Consider the following 21,620-nt stretch of genomic DNA (forward strand, 5'->3'; position numbering starts at 1 on the left):
TCGCCAATTTGACAGTAAATCCGATCATCCCGAGCCCTTAAGTACATTTTGCCATCTACCCTCATCGTAGCCCCTGTTCAGTGGGACATCATGACTGAGATCTCTGCCACACAAGAGGATCATCCCGACCCCTCCGGAATGTCCTCCTGACCGAGTCTTCGTACCACAGGATCTCCGCACTCGTGTTCTTCAGTGGGTACATTGCACTCCCAGCGCTGGTCACCCCGGGATTGCGGCCACACTTCTGCTAGTCACTAATCGTTTCTGGTGGTCCAATCTTCATGCAGACGTAGTCAAATTCATTCGTCAGTGTCCTACATGCAACATCTCAAAGGCCTCCCACTTAAGGCCGGCCGGACTTCTTCAGCCACTTCCCGTCCCTCAACGGCCATGGTCCCATATTGCAGTGGATTTCGTCACTGATCTGCCTTCCTCTCAGGGTTTTACTACTATCCTCTAAGTAGTTGACCTGGCTGGTCTACCCACAGCACTCCAAACCGCTGAAGCTCTTCTTCACCATGTCTTCCGTTTGTATGGATTGCCGGAGGATATCGTTTCAGATAGAGGATCCCAGTTCACCTCCCGGGTATGGAGAGCTCTCTGTAGTAAAATGAACATTAATGTCAGTCTCACTTCTGGTTACCACCCGCAGGCCAACGGACAGGTGGAGAGGCTAAACCAGGAGCTCATCCGCTTCCTCCGAACTTACTGCCACCGTAATCAACAAGACTGGAGTCGTTTCCTTGTGTGGGCAGAATACGCCCAGAATTCTCTCCGCAAACCGTCAACAGGTCTCACGCCCTTCCAGTGCGTGCTCGGGTTCCAACCTCCATTGTTTCCCTGGTCTGGTGAGCCCACGGATCTCCCTGCGGTGGACGCATGGTTGCAGAGGAGTGAGGAGACCTGGAACACCGCCCACGTCCATCTCCAGCGTGCGGTACGTCAATTCAGGCAGCAGGCTGACCGACACAGAAGAGACGGCCCCATCTTCAGACCGGGCCAATGGGCATGGTTGTCCACTCGTGATCTCCGTCTCCGACTCCCTTGCAAGAAGTTGTCTCCACGTTTCATTGGTCCCTTCCGGATCCTGAGACAGATCACCCCTGTCTCCTACAGGTTAGCACTTCCTTCCACTTACCGCATCTCACCCACCTTTCATGTCTCTCTCCTCAGACCGTCTGCTGCACCCAGGATAACCAGGAGGAGGTCGTGGCGAGGAATGCTCCCCCCATCGACATCGGAGGCGAGGAGGTTTACCGTGTGCGAGAGATCCTGGACTCCAGGCCCCATAGAGGGGTCCTCCAGTACCTAATTGACTGGGAGGGATGCGGTCCGGAGGAGCGCTCCTGGGAAAGGTCCCAAAACATCCTTGACCCGGCTCTTCTCACCACCTTTCACCAGAATCACCCTGATCGTCCTGCTCCCAGACCCCGTGGAAGACCCCGTCGCCGTTCAGGTCCTCGCTTCGGAGCCGCTCGCAGGGGGGGGGGCTCTGTCACGATGCGCTCCACGACGCCTCCTCCTGGCCTCACCAGATCACTCTCTCCTGAGTTCTAGGACTTCACTTCCCATCACTCCCTTCACTAATCACCTCCTTCCATCCCGGTCTCATCTCCATCATCTCAGCCACCTGTTCCCACTCAGCTCCCCTTTATCTGGACCTTGCTCCCCTTTGTTCTCTGTGAGGTCTTGTTACTGCCACGGCGTGCAACTCTGAGCAATCTCCTATATTTCTACGTATTCCTGGTTCCTTGATTCTCGCCTGTTTTCCCCATTACTCTGTGAACGTTTGCCGCCTGCCTTCGACAGGAGAGAGTGATCTGGTGAGGCCAGGAGGAGGCGTCGTGGAGCGCATCGTGACAATAACAGAATTACATATACAGTACCGGAGTTTCTCTTTTACTACTGTGTCCACAGATTGAGCATAGGTACTATGAAATATTCACTGATAACATATATAACATTTTACACGTGAATAAATCCTAAAAATGTGTTCATGTTTGCCAGAATTATTCTTCCTGATACATTTTTAGTACAGACACTCATTTTCAAAGTCATTTGGCACTTACAACTTACTCATTGCATTATTTCACCAAGACACATCTTATTTGTGGACTTACTCTAATATTGCGGATGGTTGAACTGGAGGTGCAGTGGTTTGAGCAGCGTCGGCGGTTTGCGTCGTGAGGGACCGCATGGATCTCACCAGTTCTTCGGTAAGTGAAGTTAATTTCTCAAGCTGCTGTTGATGAACGACGAGTACGGAAGCTTGATTGGTGACTTCTGAGGCTAGACGATGCAAGGTTGCTGGATCCTGTATTGGTGAGGTCTTCTGTGATGAAGAGTCAGAGGCGTCCGAATCCATGTGCAATAACTTTAATGATGAACACAAACAGGCAGAAAACACTGACTCTTCATCACAGTTATATATTGTGATTATATTGTGATTGTGAAGTGATGCACTGTCATTGATTGACATTAGAGTGATTGAACTGTTTTACATTGTATAAAAAACAATACAGACTCTGATAAGTGAAGCAGCAGCAGCTCCGTGTCCTGTATTAATTTATACATATATCTCCAGAGGTGGGTAGAGTATCCAAAAATTGTACTCAAGTAAAAGTACAAGTACTTATAGAAATATTTACTCAAAGTAAAAGTAAAAGTAATCATCTTAAAAGTTACTTGAGTAAGAGTAAAAAAGTATCCAATGAAAAAACTATTCAAGTAGTTAGTTACTAGTTACTTTGGATCATATAGGCCTATATATATATATATATAGATATGTGTGTGTGTGTATATAACATGATATTATTTAGATATTTTTTCATTTAAATGACTAAAATTATCATAATTAGATAAGCTATCTTTGCAAAAACAGAAGAGACAAACATTATTTCTGTATATCTGTATATTATATCTATAGCCCGAAAACCATTGCCTGTCCTTTGGTTTGTATAATAGTATAATAACGTATACAACTACATTTGGATTATTAGACAATGTCGGAATAAAGTGACTCTATGGAGTTTTGCATTCAGATGTAAAGGGATGGCAGTCATGTCATGCCCAACACAAACAACGATCAAATGCAAGGATCTTCTTCTGTCTGTTCTCCAAAATGTATTTAAATGTATAGGCTATATTTATGAAAGCATCTTTAAACTGGTTAACTGTGTCTAATAAGGCAGGCGAAGGCATTCGTTTTCAAGTCGAGTTCGCACGCCACTAAGCAATACACACATTGTGTGTGTACACAGTACTACACACATTCATAAACTGGACGATGGTAGCTTATTTAATGTATAACTATAAAGTAATGTATATGTCCAAAAAAAGGGTAATGTCATACTTTGTAGTAGTGCTATATGGCGTAATAATCTGTTTGGTTGTAAAATGTATTACCTGAATGAAATCGAATGTATCGTCGTGTGGAATAATTCATTCACAGACAGCTTACGAAGAAACATACGAAGATGTTCAACTAATAAAGATCTTCATCGCTGGCAAAAAAAATATGATGCATTTGCAGATTTACTTTTTAGACTGTACTGTAGACTGTGGACCGCCACTTCACACAACGCTCTTGATGTTCTTAAATCTTCCTGTTACGACTCCGAGACGATTCAGTGCGTGCAGGAAACTGAACAGATCATTCAAACTGATTCGCGAACCGATTTAGACAGATCTGCCCAACTTGTTTGATGAAGTCTTTGAACAGAATCGACTCAAAAGAGTGATTCATTTGTGAATTGAGCATCGCTCATGCCCAGAAAAAAGAGAGAGCGCGCGCTTAGAATAAACTACGCTTTTAACAACATATTGCATTAAAATAAAGTAACGAGAGGAACGTCACCCAACGTAACGAAGTAAAAGTACAGTTTTTTCATTAGAAATGTACTCGAGTTAAAGTAAAAGTACCCACAATTAAATCTACTCTTAAAAGTAAAAAATTTCCAAAAAAATACTCAAGTAAATGTAACGAAGTAAATGTACTTCGTTACTACCCACCTCTGTATATCTCCCCTCATCAGGCGGTGAGGGTACTACATTGGCAATGTTAAAAAGGCAAAAGTTAACACACTGTTGGTTATTCAAATATAATGAATCATTATTTGATTGATAATATCCAAATAACAATATCTGGTAGGAGGGTTAAACTTGCTAGCCATAGGATAGACTACAAAATAAATTAACCATTTTGTATGCAGGAAAGACAGCATCAAACCACAACAGATTTACATTTATTCATTTAGCAGACACTTTTTATCCAAAGCGACTTACAATTGAGAACAATAGAAGCAGTAATGTCCCCGGGGGGGTGTCCCCACCAAAGCTGAGACCAAACCTACGCCCATGCATTGCAACGCAGTTTCTGCACTCTCTCTAATGCTTTCACCAATGCAAACACACTGATACAGTAAGAGCTTCGTTGTGCAGTGTAACGTGCGTCGTTGATTTCATAACGAGTTGTCCAGATAAACTCGCGCTGTGTGGAGAAAGATTGTTCTTTGACCGCTTTCTGTATAATTTGTTCACAATTTAAATAAGATTATTTTCATCCTACTAAAAGAAACGATGTGAAGTTGATATTTTAGTCACTGGCTTGACTTATGCATAAATCGTATTGAACGATTTTGAGAGAAAGATTACCTGTCTGAACTTGAACAATTAGGCTATACACATCAGAAATTGTTGCTTGGTAGCTCGATCGATTTATTTTCAGACGTTTATCGAGGCCAGCTCTGTATTGGCCCAAGTTGAGGAAACAGTCGTCGGTGAAATGTTTGGACCATACAAAACTTTGGGAAGTTGTGTCGGCGCATTTCCAGAGAAAATAAAATTAACCCATTGTTTCTTCGGAGGCTCGGATGAAGGAACTAAAAAATACCTTTGTGTTCATTTGTTCATCCAAACACTGATCAACTGATCGCTCGTTTGCAAGCCATGATATCTCTCGAGGAAAAACTCTTCCTAGCTCATTTTCTCATGGGCGAGCCAAATTCTCTGGGCGGGCAAAGCAGAGAAAAGGGAGGTAACCTTTCCTCCTTATGACGTCATAAGGAGGAGATTCAAGATCAGCGCGTCTGATCTGCAGAGAAGAGAAAAATGGCCAAAGCTCGGTTTACACCGATTGAAATTTCTAGCCACTGGGGGACCATATACAGGCTAGGGGAACTCATATTTATGTTAAAAAAAACCTCAGAAAGTGGACATTTCATGTCAGGGGACCTTTAAATATTATCCATTTTACTTTATTGGCTAATGTTGTTTTTAATAGACTCAATTTTGAATGTAAAAATGATTATAAATCTTTTTTCAAGTAATGAAATAAGAGAATAGTAAGTGACAAATACAAAACATATTTTTTTACCTATGTTTTTGTGATGAGTGGTTGGTTTTGTAATGGGATGTTTAATTGTTGGGTAGACATTGCTCATCAGGGATGCAGATTGATATCTTTTCCAGTTACCGGGACATGGGGCATCTAGTGATTGGATATAAACTTTAATCAACTAAAATTCATGAACAATTGTGACATATACAGTAAGAATGTTATTACGCATCACAATGTGCACTTTTACCAGTAAAAAGTGCTTACTCTAACCTAACTACAATATAAAGATTTTACAAACTTTTGGCTTTCTCCGTTGTGTGATTCTGATTCTGATATTTCAGGCTATTCTTATTTCTCATTAAGGCGTCTTGTTGTTTTTCCAGTGGTGCAGCACCCATTTTTGTTGAATTTGACAAGGAAATTTGGTATTCACCCAGAAAAAGTATGGTCTATTGAAGAATGCAAGAAGGTGTTAGGTGCATGTATCAGGAAGAGAAACATAAAAGGCATTATTTTCTGTCACATGGAATTTAGCTTATCCATTGCACAAGAACAAGCTAGGTGTATAGCTAAGTTAAAAGAACAGAACAAACAATTGCACACTAAGGTGGGCCATAACAAGGCCTCAACCAAATGTGACTCAGATGAAACTTATCCTGACTTACAAGCGGTGTTCGAAACAGATGTAGCCATCCAATCAGTAACTGATGAGCCTGTAAATTCAGTGAAGGTATGTGGTGCTAGAAAAAGATCACAGGGAATCGAGGAGACGGAAAGTGTTCCTCCCAACTCTTCTGTTGTCCAAATCCAAACTGTTGCCAAAGCGCTAGGACCTAGAGATATAGAGAGAATATCACAGAGCTTACCCTCAGCACGCACAACATTTTCTGAATTTAGAAGAGCATTGATCAGCAAAATGCGTCTCTACAACGTCATTGGCTGAAGTCTCACAGCTGATGTCACCAATTCTAACGGAATCTGAATTCAACAGTTTTGAGTCTGCTGTTACTTCTGAACTGCAACATGTCAGTAAAAGTGAATTGAGAAAGGTAGTTCTGAGAGTGTTAAAGAACATTGTTGGACCCCAAATAGACTGGTCCAAAATCACTAACTGTGTGCAAAGGAAAGAAGAAACTGAGTGAATACACTGAAAGGTTTTGTCAGTCAGTTGTAACATACAGTGGAATGGTTGATAATTCTGAAAGTGTGTTATTAGACAAAGGACCTCTAGTCCGCATCTGGTCAGATGGCCTTGTAGTCGAATACAGAAAAGCTTTGCCATTCCTAGATCTAACTTGGTCTAACAGAACTCTCAGAAGTAATTTAGACAGGTTGGCTGCATGGGAAAGAGATGCTGATGTTAAGCTAAAGTGAGAGTAGCAGCAGCATCCTTTAAGGTCAACGCAGAGAAGCAACAGAAACATAAATGTCCTAAGAGAGAGGGGAGTTGTTATTACTGTGGTAAGCATGGACACTGGAGAAAAGAGTGTAGGAAAAGCAAAAAGAACTTTAGAGAAGTTAACAATGTTGCTCAGCTCCTACTCAGTCTGCTTGCTACTCTGAAGCAGCCCCTCCCCACGTCATTAAATTTGTGGGGCAGCTTGTTGAGGTGTTAACCATTTGGGCTGTGAGTGCTTAATTCCCCCAGTAACTTACAACAGAGATAAAAGACTTATTTTTGTTTAATAGAACAAAAGGAAAGTGTCTGTCTCAGCTTTCCTTTGGGGGACACTGGTTAAGTAGACTCACAGCTTTAAATGTTATGCTACAGCATAGGCCCTTCATTAGTAATGAGTTTAGGTCAGGCTGTAAACGTAAAATGCCCTCATGTAGTGACCGCAATAATGAATCAAGCAAAAGTCACTTTTGTCACCCCCTCCCATTGGGGAAATTGGTTAACTACCCTCACAGTACAGTGTGCACCAGTCACAAACCCATCCTCATGTATGATGTCTGCTATGACTGAAGTTGTGTTAGAGGATGAAGGAGAAATGACTCACGATTGTGTTACGCAGATCAAGGTACACACGTCACTGGACAGGTAGTCAAAGAAGTGTCTAGAATGTTGCAAGCCATTAGAGCCTAAGTGGCACGGACCACATCAAGTGATGTTGATTACAGCAGCTGCAGTATTGTGTCAGAAGGAAGGAAAACCTGGACTCATGTGTCACTAGGGTTGGGTACCGAAACTCGGTGCCAATAGGGAACCGGTTCCGACGTAAACGGTAGTAACCAGACCGAATAAGAACGACAATTTCGGTGCCTGATTTCGGTGCCTGACTTAATTAGGCACACACACGCACACACAGTCTCTTCTGTCTCGCATGCGCGCTCTTGCTCGCAAGGTTTGGCTGCATTTCACGTGTAAAATTCGTAAAATTACTCTGGGTGTGCCGATAGTCTGAATCCATATAGAATCAAGCCAATACATTGGCTGATGGCGCGGGCGCCGCCTCGACGCACTTACGTCGTCATATTATGTTGGCGTGCGCGCGCCATCTGCTCCTCAGATTTCTCTGCCGAAAAAGGAAGCTGGTCGGCAGCGCGAGGAGCTTGGCAGCGTCTCGTTCCCTATTGAGAGAACATAGGTTACACCAGTAACCAGATATGTTCTCTTTCATAGGTTCACTCAACGCTGCGTAGCTAAGAAGCAGTGGATTTGTAGGCTGCTGTATCACGTGCCGTTTGAACTGACGCGCTACAGCGATCTGTCACATTTCAAAGAGCCAAAACGTTATTTATTGTGTGAATCTCGTAAAAATATTGACAGAATCTGACAGCTGTGGATTTGTTCAATATCAAAAGTAACCTTCTCTGTCTTGTCTGTCGAGGTCAGTGTCCTCTTTGTCCGCGATTTTTCTCTGCATGAGAAAATGAATTGCGTGAGTCTCACGGTCAATGCGTGAGAGTTGGCAGCTCTGCCTGCTAGTAATCTCTATTAATCTCCAGTATTATTACATTGCTTGATATAATATTGTTTTATTTGATATTATGTAAATGTGAATTTTTATTTTATATTGGTTTTATTATTATTTGTATTTATATTGTTTAAAGATTTAAGTTAATATTGTGTCCAGTTTGGCCCTGTATATAAAAGGGTATTATTTTTTGATAAAGTGTGTGCGGTTTCGTTTTCTTAAGTACCGTTTCAAGAACCGTTTTGGCACCGGAACCGTTTAAAAAATACCGAGTAGGTACTGGTATCGGATAAAACCCAACCGATACCCAACCCTATGTGTCACACTGTAAAAGTTGTTCCCCCACCCACAGGGAAAGGACAGGACACGGAACAGTGAGGAGCCCAGGGAAGAACTGATTGCAACAGGCGTCGGGGGCCAAACCCTTGCGGTGAAGACTCCCTCATAGGCCTTCCCCCTCCACAGTCCATCCTTACCTCACTGGTTCTTTAGGTGTCACAGGAATTAGAAATAGGGAAAAAAGGAACAACAATAGCAGACTCAGAAAAAGATAAAACCCTAGTGTTTGTGTCACCGGTGCAGGCCGGGGCGGACTCGTATGACCAGCCGCCCCTGACTCCAGGCACCACCGCGAGGAGCCGACACCACAGGTATCCAACGGAATGGACCAGACCGAGGGAAAGGTAAATTTCAAGGAATAACAATCTTTATTAAGCACTTTAACCATTTCCAATTATGGAAGTAAAGAAAAGGATGATAACGGTCGCTGGGCCTTCTCCCCGGAGCAGCTTGGCAGATCGAGGGCTCCTTCCCCAGGATGTTACACACTCCACGGCCCCGAAGGTAGATAGACAGGTAAACACTCTTCTTCCAGCGATAACTGCACACTTCGGGAACTCAGAAGGTAAGTAGACAGGTAAGCACTCTTCTTCCAGCGATCGCTGCACACCTCGGGGCTCAGAAGGTAAGTAGACAGGTAGGCACTCCTTTTCCAGCGATGGCTGCACACCTTAGACTCTGAAGGAAGATAGTCAGATGAGCACTCCTCTTCCAGCGATAGCCGCACACTTCGGGGCTCAGAAGGTAAGTAGACAGGTAAACACTCCTTTTCCAGCGATAGCTGCACACTTCGGGGCTCAGAAGGTAAGTAGACAGGTAAACACTCCTCTTCCAGCGATAGCTGCACACTTCGGGGCTCAGAAGGTAAGTAGACAGGTAAGGATTCTTCACGATACAAAGTATTTTCGTCAGTGCACAGTAATGAGACAGTGGTTTAAAAGCTTCCTTCACCAGCAATGCTGCATACTTCCAGACTCGGACAGTAAGTGGAACAGGTAAGGATTCTTCACAGTACAAAGTACTTTCGTCGGTGCACAGTAATGAGACAGTGGTTTAAAAGCTTACTTCACCAGTGATGCTGCACACTTCCCGACTCAGACAGTAAGGAGAACAGGTAAGGATTCTCACAGTACAAAGTACCTTTCAGCTCAGCTGTAGCACTCTAGGCTTCTGATGGAGAACAGATATAGTAACAACTTTCCACAAACGTGTACGCATGGGTTGGGGCCACTTCTCAGCAAAAGCACACCACACTCGTGTTCACTTCAATTCCACAGCCATGAATCAATGTGTATCAATAAGGCAAAAGCACTGCAATTCACTCACACGATAAGGCTGTTCAGAGGCCTCAATCCGTTTGTTACACTCACGTGGGGGACATTAAATCTTCCGTTCCTGCTCAACACACTCTGAAACACATAGCTTCTCCAACAGTCAGATCCACACTCACTGCATCCTCTTCAAGCTGTTTGAATGTTCGTAAGATGAAATCAATTCACTTATCTTTCTCCCTCTCTTCACAGTGCAGGTTCAATCGATAACTCAGTCCAGTAGATTTCCCACAGACGATCACTCTGATCCAGCAAACTTCAATGGGCGGCTCCCACACCCAGACAATTTTCCAGAGGAAGCTTGTGTCCAACACTGCTCTGAGACCATCAGCTTCAACCCACTTCAACGACCCTCTTTGAACGCCCTCTTTGAACACGCTTGAACCACGTTTGAACCCCCCTCAACACTCTCTGAATGGCCCTTTTATGTTTGGCTTGTGAAGCAGGAAGCCTGTGTGAGCGCCGCTCCTCTCTCTCTCGCACCTGCAGTGTATTAGCGCTAATCAGTTCGGACCATGTTTCTGTCACACCCGGAACCGGAATGGAAGGTGTCGCACACAATTGCTTCCCTCCAGGAACTCGGCACTCGAGAGAAGGTTCCGCTCACCGAGCGTTTTTGTCACCCGTGACATTTGAACAAATACTGCTCTGTCGTCTTTTGTTTTCTTTCTACCTCTGTGCAGGTACCACTTGATGGCTATCCCGAGACCCATACGCACCGACCTCCTCACCTGCGTATGGAGACACCATTTCCAGAAAACAGCTAGACCCACTGCCGAGCCAACTATCACAAGAAAAAAAAAAAAAAAAACACAACGCAGAGACCCACATACGGAATCTTCAGTCATCAACCAACATGATCAAGATTGTCGTACTACTAACCATCATGGACATCGCACAAAGTCTGGACTCCAGAAACAACATATTCTTAGAGCTGATGAATATGTCAAAAACGCCTTGCTTGCTGGAAAGAATGTTTGCATGTCACACCCGAAGATGGCTGCATTCCAGGACTCACTTGTGCAAGTGCACAAACATGGTGGTCCAACAAAACATTCTTGATCTTTCAACTAAATTACACTAGATGACTGAAGATAATTTTTCATGGTTCGGAAACTTGATTGGTAAACCGTGGCTGTGGATAAAGGAAATAGATCTATGCATCCACAGTATCAAGTTATTAATTCAACAAATGAATCACGCCTCTCAAGAGAAAATCAAAGTTCCAACCAGAAAAGACTATTATCCGTAAAAACTTACTAATTGGACCCTAATTGCATGTTTGTTTTCTGTGTCAGCATGCAATTACAGAAAAGCAAACACATATCATGAGTTATGTGCCTGTAACGATCACAAGTTACAAGAGAACTTTTAAGTGTCTAAATTTGTATTGTGTGAGAGTTATTAGAACTCTCAAAGGGGGAAATGTAGGATTACAAATTTATTTAAATGTTTAATTTAGGTTCCAATACAATAGTATTTTAACTGAGAAAGTTCTGCACACTGTTTTCCATTTTGAGGCAGTCAAAGTGTCGGACATTAACCTCTTGTCAAATCTCAAAGGTCAGCTGGGCCTTTTGTTGATCTAATCAGGCTCTGAGTTACACTGTTATGCTGATGGAATCAGGTAACCAGCTGAATCAAAATGCTTTGTTTCAGAGTGTCTAACCATCTGAATCAACATGCTCTGTTTCAGAGTGTTCACAACATTCCCAAAGTCTGGTCCTGTCAAGTTTACTAGACTCCCCATTGTACATATTTTGGAAGCCACAAGTGTTTTCGTAAGTCCAAAAATCGTACAGTCATTGTGTGTTAAATCAAAGTGCTCCATATATTAACGGTTCTTCAAGGAGCCAGTAAAGAGATTCAAAATGTCCTTCTCTTTGTATTTTGAACATGTTCCACACTTTAAAAACATTTCGATAAAAAATAGGCATTCCATTGAGGTTCAGCTTTTCCAATCCATTTTTCCAATTTCCTATTAATGTTGCTTCGCTTTTTTCCAAATTAGTTTTAGCAGAGGACAGTTTTTTAAAATCATCAAGTACACTCATTAAAACCTGTACATCACTCTGTTGACTAACAAACACTAAAACATCATCAGCATATGCAGAGACTCTCATACTTCTTTCAAAATTAGGCAATTTAAAACCTTGTACATTTTTTATCAATTGTTGTAAACAGAGGTTCTGTTGCTAGCGAATATAGCATTCCAGAGAGCGGGCATCCCTGCCTCACTCCTCTAAAAACTTTAAAAGGAGTGCATAAGCCACCATTAATTTTGAGTATGCTCTCAACATCACTGTACAAAACTTTAATTTTATCTATAAAACTTTTACTAAAACCAAAAGCTTTTAACGTTTCCCATAAGTATGCATGTTCAATTCTGTTGAAAGCTTTCTCTTGGTCAAGCGCAATCAATCCAATGTCACTATTTGATAACTTAGAGACATAATAAATATCCCTAACAAGGGAAATATTATCAAAAATTGACCTTCTGGGGACACAGTAGGTTTGGTCTGGATGGATTATCTTAATCATAATTTTTTATAATCTGTTTGCTAAAATTTTTGAAAGAAGTTTATAGTCACTACACAGAAGTGAAATAGGTCTCTAGTTTTTGATCTCTGTGAGATCTCCTTTCTTGGGAAGGAGGGTCAGGACTGCTCTCCGGCAACTCAAAGGTAGAAGACCTTCGTCCAGAAGTACCATTGAGGACTTCTAAGAGATCCTCTCCTAAAACCTCCCAAAAACATTTATAGAAGTCTATTGGTATGCCATCAACTCCAGGCACCCTTCCGGATTCCATGCTCTGAACGGCCTTATGCAGTTCTCCAAGGCTGAGCGCACCTGAAATCTCTGCATTAGCTTCATCAGACACCTTTGGTAAATCCTCAAAGAAGACACTCTCATTGATATTGTCTGATCCTACTTCACTTCTGTAAAGTTTCTCATAAAAAACAATTGCCCTCCTTCTAATCACTACAGGATTGGACAACAGAATTCCTTCCTCAGATCGCAAAGCGTGAATGATTCTTTTTTGCCCATTTTTCTTTCAAGGTTAAAAAAATATTTTGAAGGCGCAATCAATCTGATCAAATCTGTGTTTTAACCCCTAATAATTCTGCCAATTGATTCTTTTTTTTTTTTAAGAATTTTCAAATAGCTATGTTGTTTTGTTAATTCTGCCAATTCCTGTATCTTAATTATGTCATTCTCTAAGTCTTTCATTGACTGATTTAAAACTTTGGTGTTGTTAATACTGTTTAATTTGTACTTTGCCAACATTCCACCATTTTTGTACTGATTGAAAAGATTCTTTTTTTGTTCTGTAATCAGTCCAAAACAATTTAAAAGTGTGTATAAAATCCTTATTATCTAACAAAGTTAAATTAAAATGCCAAAAAGCACTTTTAGGCATGACAGAATTCAAAATAAAAGAACATTGCACCATGCAATGATATGAAAAACCAACAGGAAAAATACAAACATTTTCAAAAATACCAGCATGATGCTTAAACACATAAAATCTGTCCAATCTTGCCAGAGATAAAACATTATCACGTGTATGTGCCCAAGTATATTGTCTTTTATCCTTCCACACTTCCACACGTCACTTAACTCATGCTTATTTATTATTTGAATGAGATGTTTTCTTGACGGCATATGAGGTTCAATATGATTTCTGTCACAATTACTCACTGTACAATTAAAATCTCCTCCCAGAAATAAATAATCATCATTAGAAACATCTTGTAAAACAGAACATAATGTATCTAAAAACAACATCCTATCAATTGTTAAGTTAAAAACAAAATTATAATTCTCCACTTGTGCTGTCACTTTTAAAAGTCTACCCTTCAAAAACTCTTTAACTTGATATGAACTTGGATTAAATGTTTTTGCAAATAATATTGATACTCCCCTAGAGGTCTGCTACCCGACCCGAGCCCGACGGGTCCCGAAAGACGTGCGGGTTTCGGGTCGGGTTCGGGTTAATGTTTAATGAACAGCCTCGGGTTCGGGTCGGGTTCGGGTTTAACTAAGAAAAACTAAATAGGCTATATATAGTTTGCGTGCCGTGTGCTTTGCCTGCTTGCTGTGTTGTGGTGACCGGCACGCGAGAGAGAGAGAACATACGTGCGCAGATGTACAATATGTGCATACACACAGTCAGACACAGGCTCTCTCTCTCAAATATAATGATAATGATATATATATATATATAATTTTTTTAATTATTTGTTTTATTTTATCATATCATTTATATCACAAAACTGTTTTGTGCATGTGCTACCGCTCTCGCGCGCTATTTCAGTCACAATACAGACAGAGACAGCAGACTACAACAAGCAAACCATGAGTCTGATAAAGCAAAAAATTACTTGTTAAGTTTTTTCTCTTACTGCTGTGCTGCCTGCTGATAGGGCCGCTGCGCCTACATGTATTTGTTTAATATGTCAAGCAATCATTAAATACAACATAGCATATTGCAAAAATGGTATTTGCTGTGAGAAACAGAATGGACCTCGGGTTCGGGTCGGGTTCGGGCTTAATGTGTAAATGTAATTGTCGGGTCGGGTCGGGTCGGGTTAAATGATCGCGGGTACGGGCCGGGTTCGGGCTTCAGTTTAAAGCCCGTGCAGACCTCTATACTCCCCCACTTAACGTGGTGTTGTGACTGAAAAAAGATAAGCCTTCCCATTCCTTCATCCAATCATTAACATTGTTCAAGTCACTATGTGTTTCCTGAATCAAAGTGACATCTTTTTTTTCTGCTTGATAATTTCATACAGCTCAGCTCTTTTTCTGTAATCTCTAGCACCAATAACATTGAAGGAGGCAATCCGCACTTCAGATACTAAAATAAATAAACAAAAAAAAAAAAACACAAGCAAAACCAGATTACTAATGTTCTTAGTCTTCATTTTCATTTAAATCCGTGCCAACTTTCCTCACAATCTTTTTCAAACGATAAACCTCCCTGTTTGAAAGGCACCGATCTGCTAATAGACTTTTGGCTTTGTCATGGAACTGCATTAGATCAGGGAAATATTCCTTTACAATCACACCTCTTTTGTTTTTTGTGGTATTAAGGAAACGTTTTATTTCATCAACATCATAGCTTCTGCTTATCAGTCTGTGACAACACTGTACTTAAGTCAGACATTCCACTTCCACTTTTTGACTCTTTCTGATCTTTAAACACTTCTGCTTTTTTAAAACACTTTGCACTACTGATCTTTCCCACATTTTTCCGTTTTGTTGGTAGCCTACTATGAACATCCTATTCTCTGCTTCTGTGTCAGACACATCATCTTCCCCCATGTTTTCTACATCACTGTTCAACAACCCAGTTTCTGCAGCTACAGAAGTTTCTGAATTATCTGTCACCGGTGCAGGCCGGGGTGGGCACCAGATGACCGGTCGCACCCCTAACTTGCACCCCACGTGAGGAGCCGACACCGCAGGTACACAACAGACAGACAGAAAACAGTGGAGTACAGTATAAAGTTCTTTATTGATTTAAAACTCTGATTGTAGAACAACTCTCCGTGGGCAAGTTCCTTCGTATCAACCGGAAGGACGGCCAAAATAGCCATATTCCTCAGGACTCAGGCAGAGAGAATGGAGGTAGGTTGCTCACCAGCGTAACTGTTCTCTTCGGGGCTCAGGCAGAAAGAATGGAGGTAGGTTGCTCGCCAGCGTAACTGTTCTCTTCGGGGCTCAGGCAGAGAGAGAATGGAGGTAGGTTGCTCACCAGCGTAACTGTTCTCTTCGGAGCTCAGGCAGAGAGAATGGAGGTAGGTTGCTCACCAGCGAACTGTTCTCTTCAGGGCTCAGGCAGAGAGAATGGAGGTAGGTTTCTCACCAGCGTAACTGTTCTCTTCGGGGCTCAGGCGGAGAGGGAATGGAGGTAGGTTGCTGCAACCGCTGCTTCAGCAATGCATTCTCCACACTCGTGTTCAAAACAATCCACACAAGGAAACACACGTGAATGAATACTATCAAACACTGTGAAACACTCCACTCACAAAGGTAAGGCTTCAGCGCTGCGTTTCATCCATCGCTCATCGAAATAATCCTGATTGTGACAATGGGGAACTGTAAGCCACTGTAAGGAACTGTAAGCCACACAACTTCCCTTAAGTAGTCAGCTTCACATCATAGGTTTTTGAAACGGTTACGAGAATCGTCAATAATGTCATAATCTAACTCAGAATATCACTTATCTCTCTCTCCTTGATAGACCGCGCTCATTGCTTCCATTCATCTGCCGTGTCGGCAACCCGGAACCAACAATCTCACTGAGCAACGACCTCACCGAGCAACAACGTCACCGAGCAACCACCTCACCGAGCAACCACGCCACCGAGCAACCACCTCACCGAGCAACAACGTCACCGAGCAACCACACCCTCTGACTCGATGTAATGCCCCTTTAAACTCCACTCAATCCAAGCGCTCTCCAATCGGGACCTCGCGGACCATCCTTACGCACCTGTTTCTGATTAAAACATTAAAATAGCCAGCGTTTGCGGGTTTACCCGAAACCGGAAAGCGCTCCCCATAGGAACCTTAACTCTGAATATTCGTTCCGTCTTCTCCGCGACTAGTCACCCGTGACATATCCCTACCTTCATTCATTGATTCCGTCGAGGTCGATCCGGCAGGCCCCTCAACAGATGTTCCTTCCTCAGCAGGTTTATCCACGGTCGGCACTGCTTCAGCCAGACCAACCTCAGACGGTTTAGTGCGTTCGTTTATTGTGTGCGTGTGTGTGTGTGTGTGTTCTCGTGAGAAATAAGTATTGATGTCTGTGTGATCTTATGGAGTGAGTCAGTTGTGTGTGTATATTGTTCATGGATCAGTTGTAATGTGATTTGTATCTGTTATTTTGTTGCTTTTGTATTTTGTTGATCAACTTTGTATTTTCTTTTTCTCTTGTTTATTTTTGATTTATGATAATTTGATTGTATTTTTCCTTTAGTTTGATTTTGAAGCCATATTAACCCTTTGTGTACTGAAGTGTGTGTGTTTGTGTGTGTGTGTGTGTTGTTTTGATTTTAGTCATAATAAAGTATTGTCATTTTATATATTCACGTCTCTGCTCTATCTTGTGGGAACGAACCTGTGTCCTTATTGGACCATTATTTCCCTGGGTGAAATTCCCAGGGTGGTGTAGTCGGTGTTGTAATTATAGTTGAGTCCAGAACAACAAAACCCACCCCTTCGGTGCTACATTCTGGCGTAGTCGGCAGGGTTCACACATTGATTTTTTGGGCTGAGATGTGAATTAGTTTTTTTTTCTATATTGTGTGGGGTGAATGTGATTTTTTTTTTTTTTTTTTTTTTTTTGAAGCAGGGCGGCGGTGTGCACTGAACGTCCTATCTCTTTTTGTTGGTAGTCTCACTGATTTCTTAAGGATGGATGAGGAATTACGTGCACTGCGAGATCTAGTGTTACAGTTGCGGGCTGAGAATGAGAAGTTGAGGCAGGATCGGGCCATCACAGATGCAGCGGAACCCAGACCTGGTCCGTCTAATGCGTGGTCAGCATTGCCTATTGACCCTCCGCCGGCAAATTCTGATGTTCCGGCTACAGAGAGGTTTGTGTTTATACCACGAGATCGTAGGTGTCCCAAGTTTAATGGTAGAGCGGGAATGGGTATAAACGAATGGGTTGACGAGGCGGAGGCCTGTATGAGGGTTCGTCATATGTCCATTGCCGATCGCGCATTCTTTTTATTTGATCATTTGGAAGGGGAAGCTCGGGAAGAAATTCGATATCGCCCAGCGATAGAACGGGAAGACCCGGAGAAAATAATTATTGCGTTGCACGAATTGTACGGTTGCTCCCAGTCCTATGTGGCTTTGCAAGAAGCATTTTTCTCTAGGAGACAGCATGAGGGAGAGACCCTATTGGAGTTTTCTTTGGTACTCATGGGTCTGCTAGAGAGGGTTAAACAGCGGTCGCCCAGTGGTTTGCCAAATGCTGACTCTTTATTGCGGGATCAATTCGTTGAACATGTACGTGAATTACAGCCTCCGTCGAGAATTAAAGCAGCTCGTTCGTCGTCAGCCAAATTCAACCCTGCTGGAAGTGCGAAGTGAAGCTATACGATGGGAACAAGAAGGGACCCCGGGGGTGCGCTAGAGGCCGTAGCCATTCAGTTCCGTCGGTTCAAGGCTTCCAGGGGGAGGTACACATACGGGGGTTGGTGGTGTACTTCCACGTTCTGAGTTGAGCGAATTAAGAGAGATGTTTAAGGCACAGCAGAAGCAGCTTGAGCAGCTCACCCAAAGAATTACAAGGTTGCAAGGACCGTCACCTCGTGTTCCATCTGCTCGTAGTGGCCCGATTATATGTAGGCGGTGCCATAGGCCGGGACACATTGCCAAAGAAAGTGTTGGGGAACGAGTGGCCCCCCATTCTAGGGACCTACCCCGTCATGCTGATTTGCCAACGGATGGTAGGCAACTTCGCTTTGGTCAACAGTCGGAAAACTAGTCCCCGCCGGGTCGCGGAGCCACGAGTCGGTTGGGGAGAATTGCGGCTCAGAGATAGATTACATTTCACGTTCTCTACCAAAATTGGTGTCTTTGTGTCCCCACTTAGATGTCCATATAGGTGGAGTGGTTGTGTCTTGTTTAATACACACTGGGTCAATGGTGTCTACGATTACGGAGACCTGTTTTCGTAGACATTTTGAACCGTGGGGGCAAGACCGTTTGAAGTCCTGCCAGTGGCTATTGCGTGCTGCAAATGGGCTTTCGATTACATATAGGTTATTTGGAATTGGATGTTGAATTATGTGGGCACGCAGTCTCTAATTGTGGCATTTTGGTTGTTAAGGATCCCCCAGGAGGCATTGGTGTCCAAGCCCCTGGTGTATTAGGGATGAATGTCTTGGGGCGGTGCTACCAGCAGTTGTTCGGGCAGCACGGTACAGCACTTTTTAACTTCCCTTCTGTGGCTGGAGTCCCTTCCTTTGTGAGGCAGGCCTTGCAACAGTGCCATCAAGTAAACACTCATCCTCCTCCTGGTTGTTCAGGGTGGGTTAGGGTGCGGGGTCCTCGGACGCAGTGAGTGATAGGCGGTACTATTACGTTGATAGCGGCGACTTGTTCAGAACAATTTGCAGATGGAGTAGTGCTCCTTGAACCCCCTGAGTCCGGATTACCGGAAAATCTGTTGGTCTCGCCTGCATTGGTTCGCATTGTTAAAGGCACAGTCTATGTACCAATAGTTAACGTGGGTACTTTAGATGTTATGCTTTTCCCGCGCAGGGTTTTGGGCACTTTAAGTAGCGTACATGTGGTTAGTTTACCTGCAGGTGTTACAGAAGTTCGGTCTAACGCAATTACTGCAGGTTTGCCCCCAGAGCGAGCACAAATAGATGCGGTTGAGTTGAGTTCATTACCTGATGACGAGCAGAGCAAGGTTAGGGTTTTGCTGCAGCGGTTTCAGTCAATTTTTGCCGTCAATGAAAGTGACTTGGGGTGTACGAATCGTATTGTACGAATTGTAGATTGTAGCAGGCATAGCTGCCTAGTTTAATTTTAGTAACAACCTGAGTACTAACCGAATGGTATTTACCTAATTAGATCCAGGTGCGCTATGGGTGCGTGAGTGTGTATAAGGAAGGTTCCTGTGTTGGGAAGCGTGTAGGCTGCTGCAAACTTTGACACCGTCTTTCCGAGCTGTTCCCGTATGGGGATCCTTGGGCTGAACCGCACATCATTTGGGTACGTTACCATAGATAGAGAAATATTTAATTTGGGGTGAGCTGTTGGCTGTATGCGTTCTGTTTGTTTTAGTATGCATCCCGGGCTGTGTTTACCCATCGTGGCTTGACGTTGGGAGGGCTGATTTGCTAATAATCAGGTGGGTAAACTATTGACTTAATGGGGGAATATCCGCGAAGAGACATTGTTTATATCGTGTTCCTCCTCTGTTTTAGTTGGAGAGGCCAAGAGCTAGTAATGTCGGCATAATTACAGCGAGCCGATTGGGACCGTGACCTGGCTTCCCCTTCCTTTTTTTGGTCTTTGTCTTTGTTGTCTTGAGCACTTCTGTTGCGCGTTGCCGCGACGCTCCGCCTTGCCTCGCCTCGTTTGCGCCTGCTTGACTATCCCACATCAAATGAACTTGACGCCGGGAGACTGTAAGACTCGATTCTTAATCCGTGTGGCCGTTTGGCCACCTCCGCACTGGTTCAACTGAATGACTGTTTGTGGGGTTCGTATGGTATAATTGGATTGTTGTGTGAATGAACTCATAAGATGATGCGAGTTGTTTGAGTGCGTTCGTTTATTGTGTGCGCGTGTGTGTGTTCTCGTGAGAAAGAAGTATTGATGTTTGCGTGATCTTATGGAGTGAGTCGGTTGTGTGTGTATTGTTCATGGATCAGTTGTAATGTGATTTGCATCTGTTATTTTGTTGCTTTTGTATTTTTTTGATCAACTTTGTATTTTCTTTTTCTCTTGTTTATTTTGATTTATGATCATTTTATTGTATTTTTCTTTTTTTTTCTCTTGTTTATTGATTTTTGACAATTTGAAGTTGACTTTGTTAATTTTGTTGGACTGGCTAAGAAGGAGGGCTGACCACTCTAGGTCCAAGTTACTGGGTACCCTTGTTCACTGAGTGATTTTGACTCTTCTGAATTTTCTGTCACTTGAATGCACGTGTGCTTGTGGTGAAGTGAGTAGGCTACAGTAGTGTACGTTTGAAGTGTTTGTAGTAAAGTGGAATTGGGTAGGTTTGCTATTTCTCCTTGCCATCTGACATTTTATCTTTGCTTGTCTGATTGATTTTGTTTATTTTCCTTTAGTTTGATTTTGAAGCCATATTAACCCTTTGTGTACTGAAGTGTGTGTGTGTGTAGTTTTGATTTTAGTCATAATAAAGTATTGTCATTTTATATATTCACGTCTCTGCTCTTTCTTGTGGGAACGAACCTGTGTCCTTATTGGAGCATTATTTCCCTGGGTGAAATTCCCAGGGTGGCGTAGTCGGTGTTGTAATTATAGTTGAGTCCAGAACAACAAAACCCACCCTTTCGGTGCTACATAAGGAAAACACAAAAGAAAAGACAAATACACGCGCTCAAAGCTCGAGCTCTCACACGCTCCACAAACGTCCACGCATGCACAGAGAGAGAGAGCGCGAGAGAGAAAGAGAAAGAGAAAGAAAAAGAAGCTTTGGAAGAACAGTTTTGCTCCGTTTAGAGCATTAGGCTTTTGTAACTATTATAGATGGCCAATAATGATTTATTTTGTGTTTTGGATTCTATTTCCCAGCTGCTGCTGTGGTGATTTTTGTCTTGATGTGATAAAACACAAACTGAAGCTTTAGGTTCTTGTTCTCAGAGTTCTCTTCTAGCAAAGACTTTAGTTGTAGGCTGTTTTATCTTCTTTACAAAGGACTGTGACATGAACTAGATCACCTATCAGTTTTATGTTACAAAACACTCACTTTATTAAACTTTCTGAAAACCTTGACTTACAAAATGAAGCATTGGAATGGCTCTGTGGCCTATCATCAGAGGTTTGCCTGCGGTGACCTCATTATAAACACAAAAATAAGTCATGTGTAACTTACTTCCTTATGCACGTTTGTTGTGGGGCAGGAGAACAATTCAAAGCTACTATCATAAGACCATTTTCCCCCTTTGATCGTAATAACTG

At 42.8% G+C, this 21,620-nt stretch overlaps 2 protein-coding genes across 2 annotated transcripts in view; one reads left to right on the top strand and one right to left on the bottom strand.

Annotated features, from left to right (window-relative positions):
• Positions 1-14,338, bottom strand: part of smim24 (small integral membrane protein 24) — a 219,005-nt gene extending 204,667 nt beyond the window's left edge. The window contains exon 1 of the mRNA XM_056252393.1: positions 14,333-14,338. The gene's annotated coding sequence lies outside the window, so the exon portion shown is untranslated. The remainder of the gene's footprint in view (positions 1-14,332) is intronic.
• LOC130086183 (uncharacterized) overlaps positions 1-21,620 on the top strand; it is a 196,946-nt gene that overhangs the window by 138,262 nt on the left and 37,064 nt on the right. The window lies entirely within an intron of this gene.

The sequence above is a fragment of the Rhinichthys klamathensis genome, unplaced genomic scaffold, assembly GCF_029890125.1.
Source record: "Rhinichthys klamathensis goyatoka isolate OS25496 unplaced genomic scaffold, OSU_Roscu_1.1 h1tg000094l_1, whole genome shotgun sequence".
Lineage (NCBI taxonomy): Eukaryota > Metazoa > Chordata > Actinopteri > Cypriniformes > Leuciscidae > Rhinichthys > Rhinichthys klamathensis.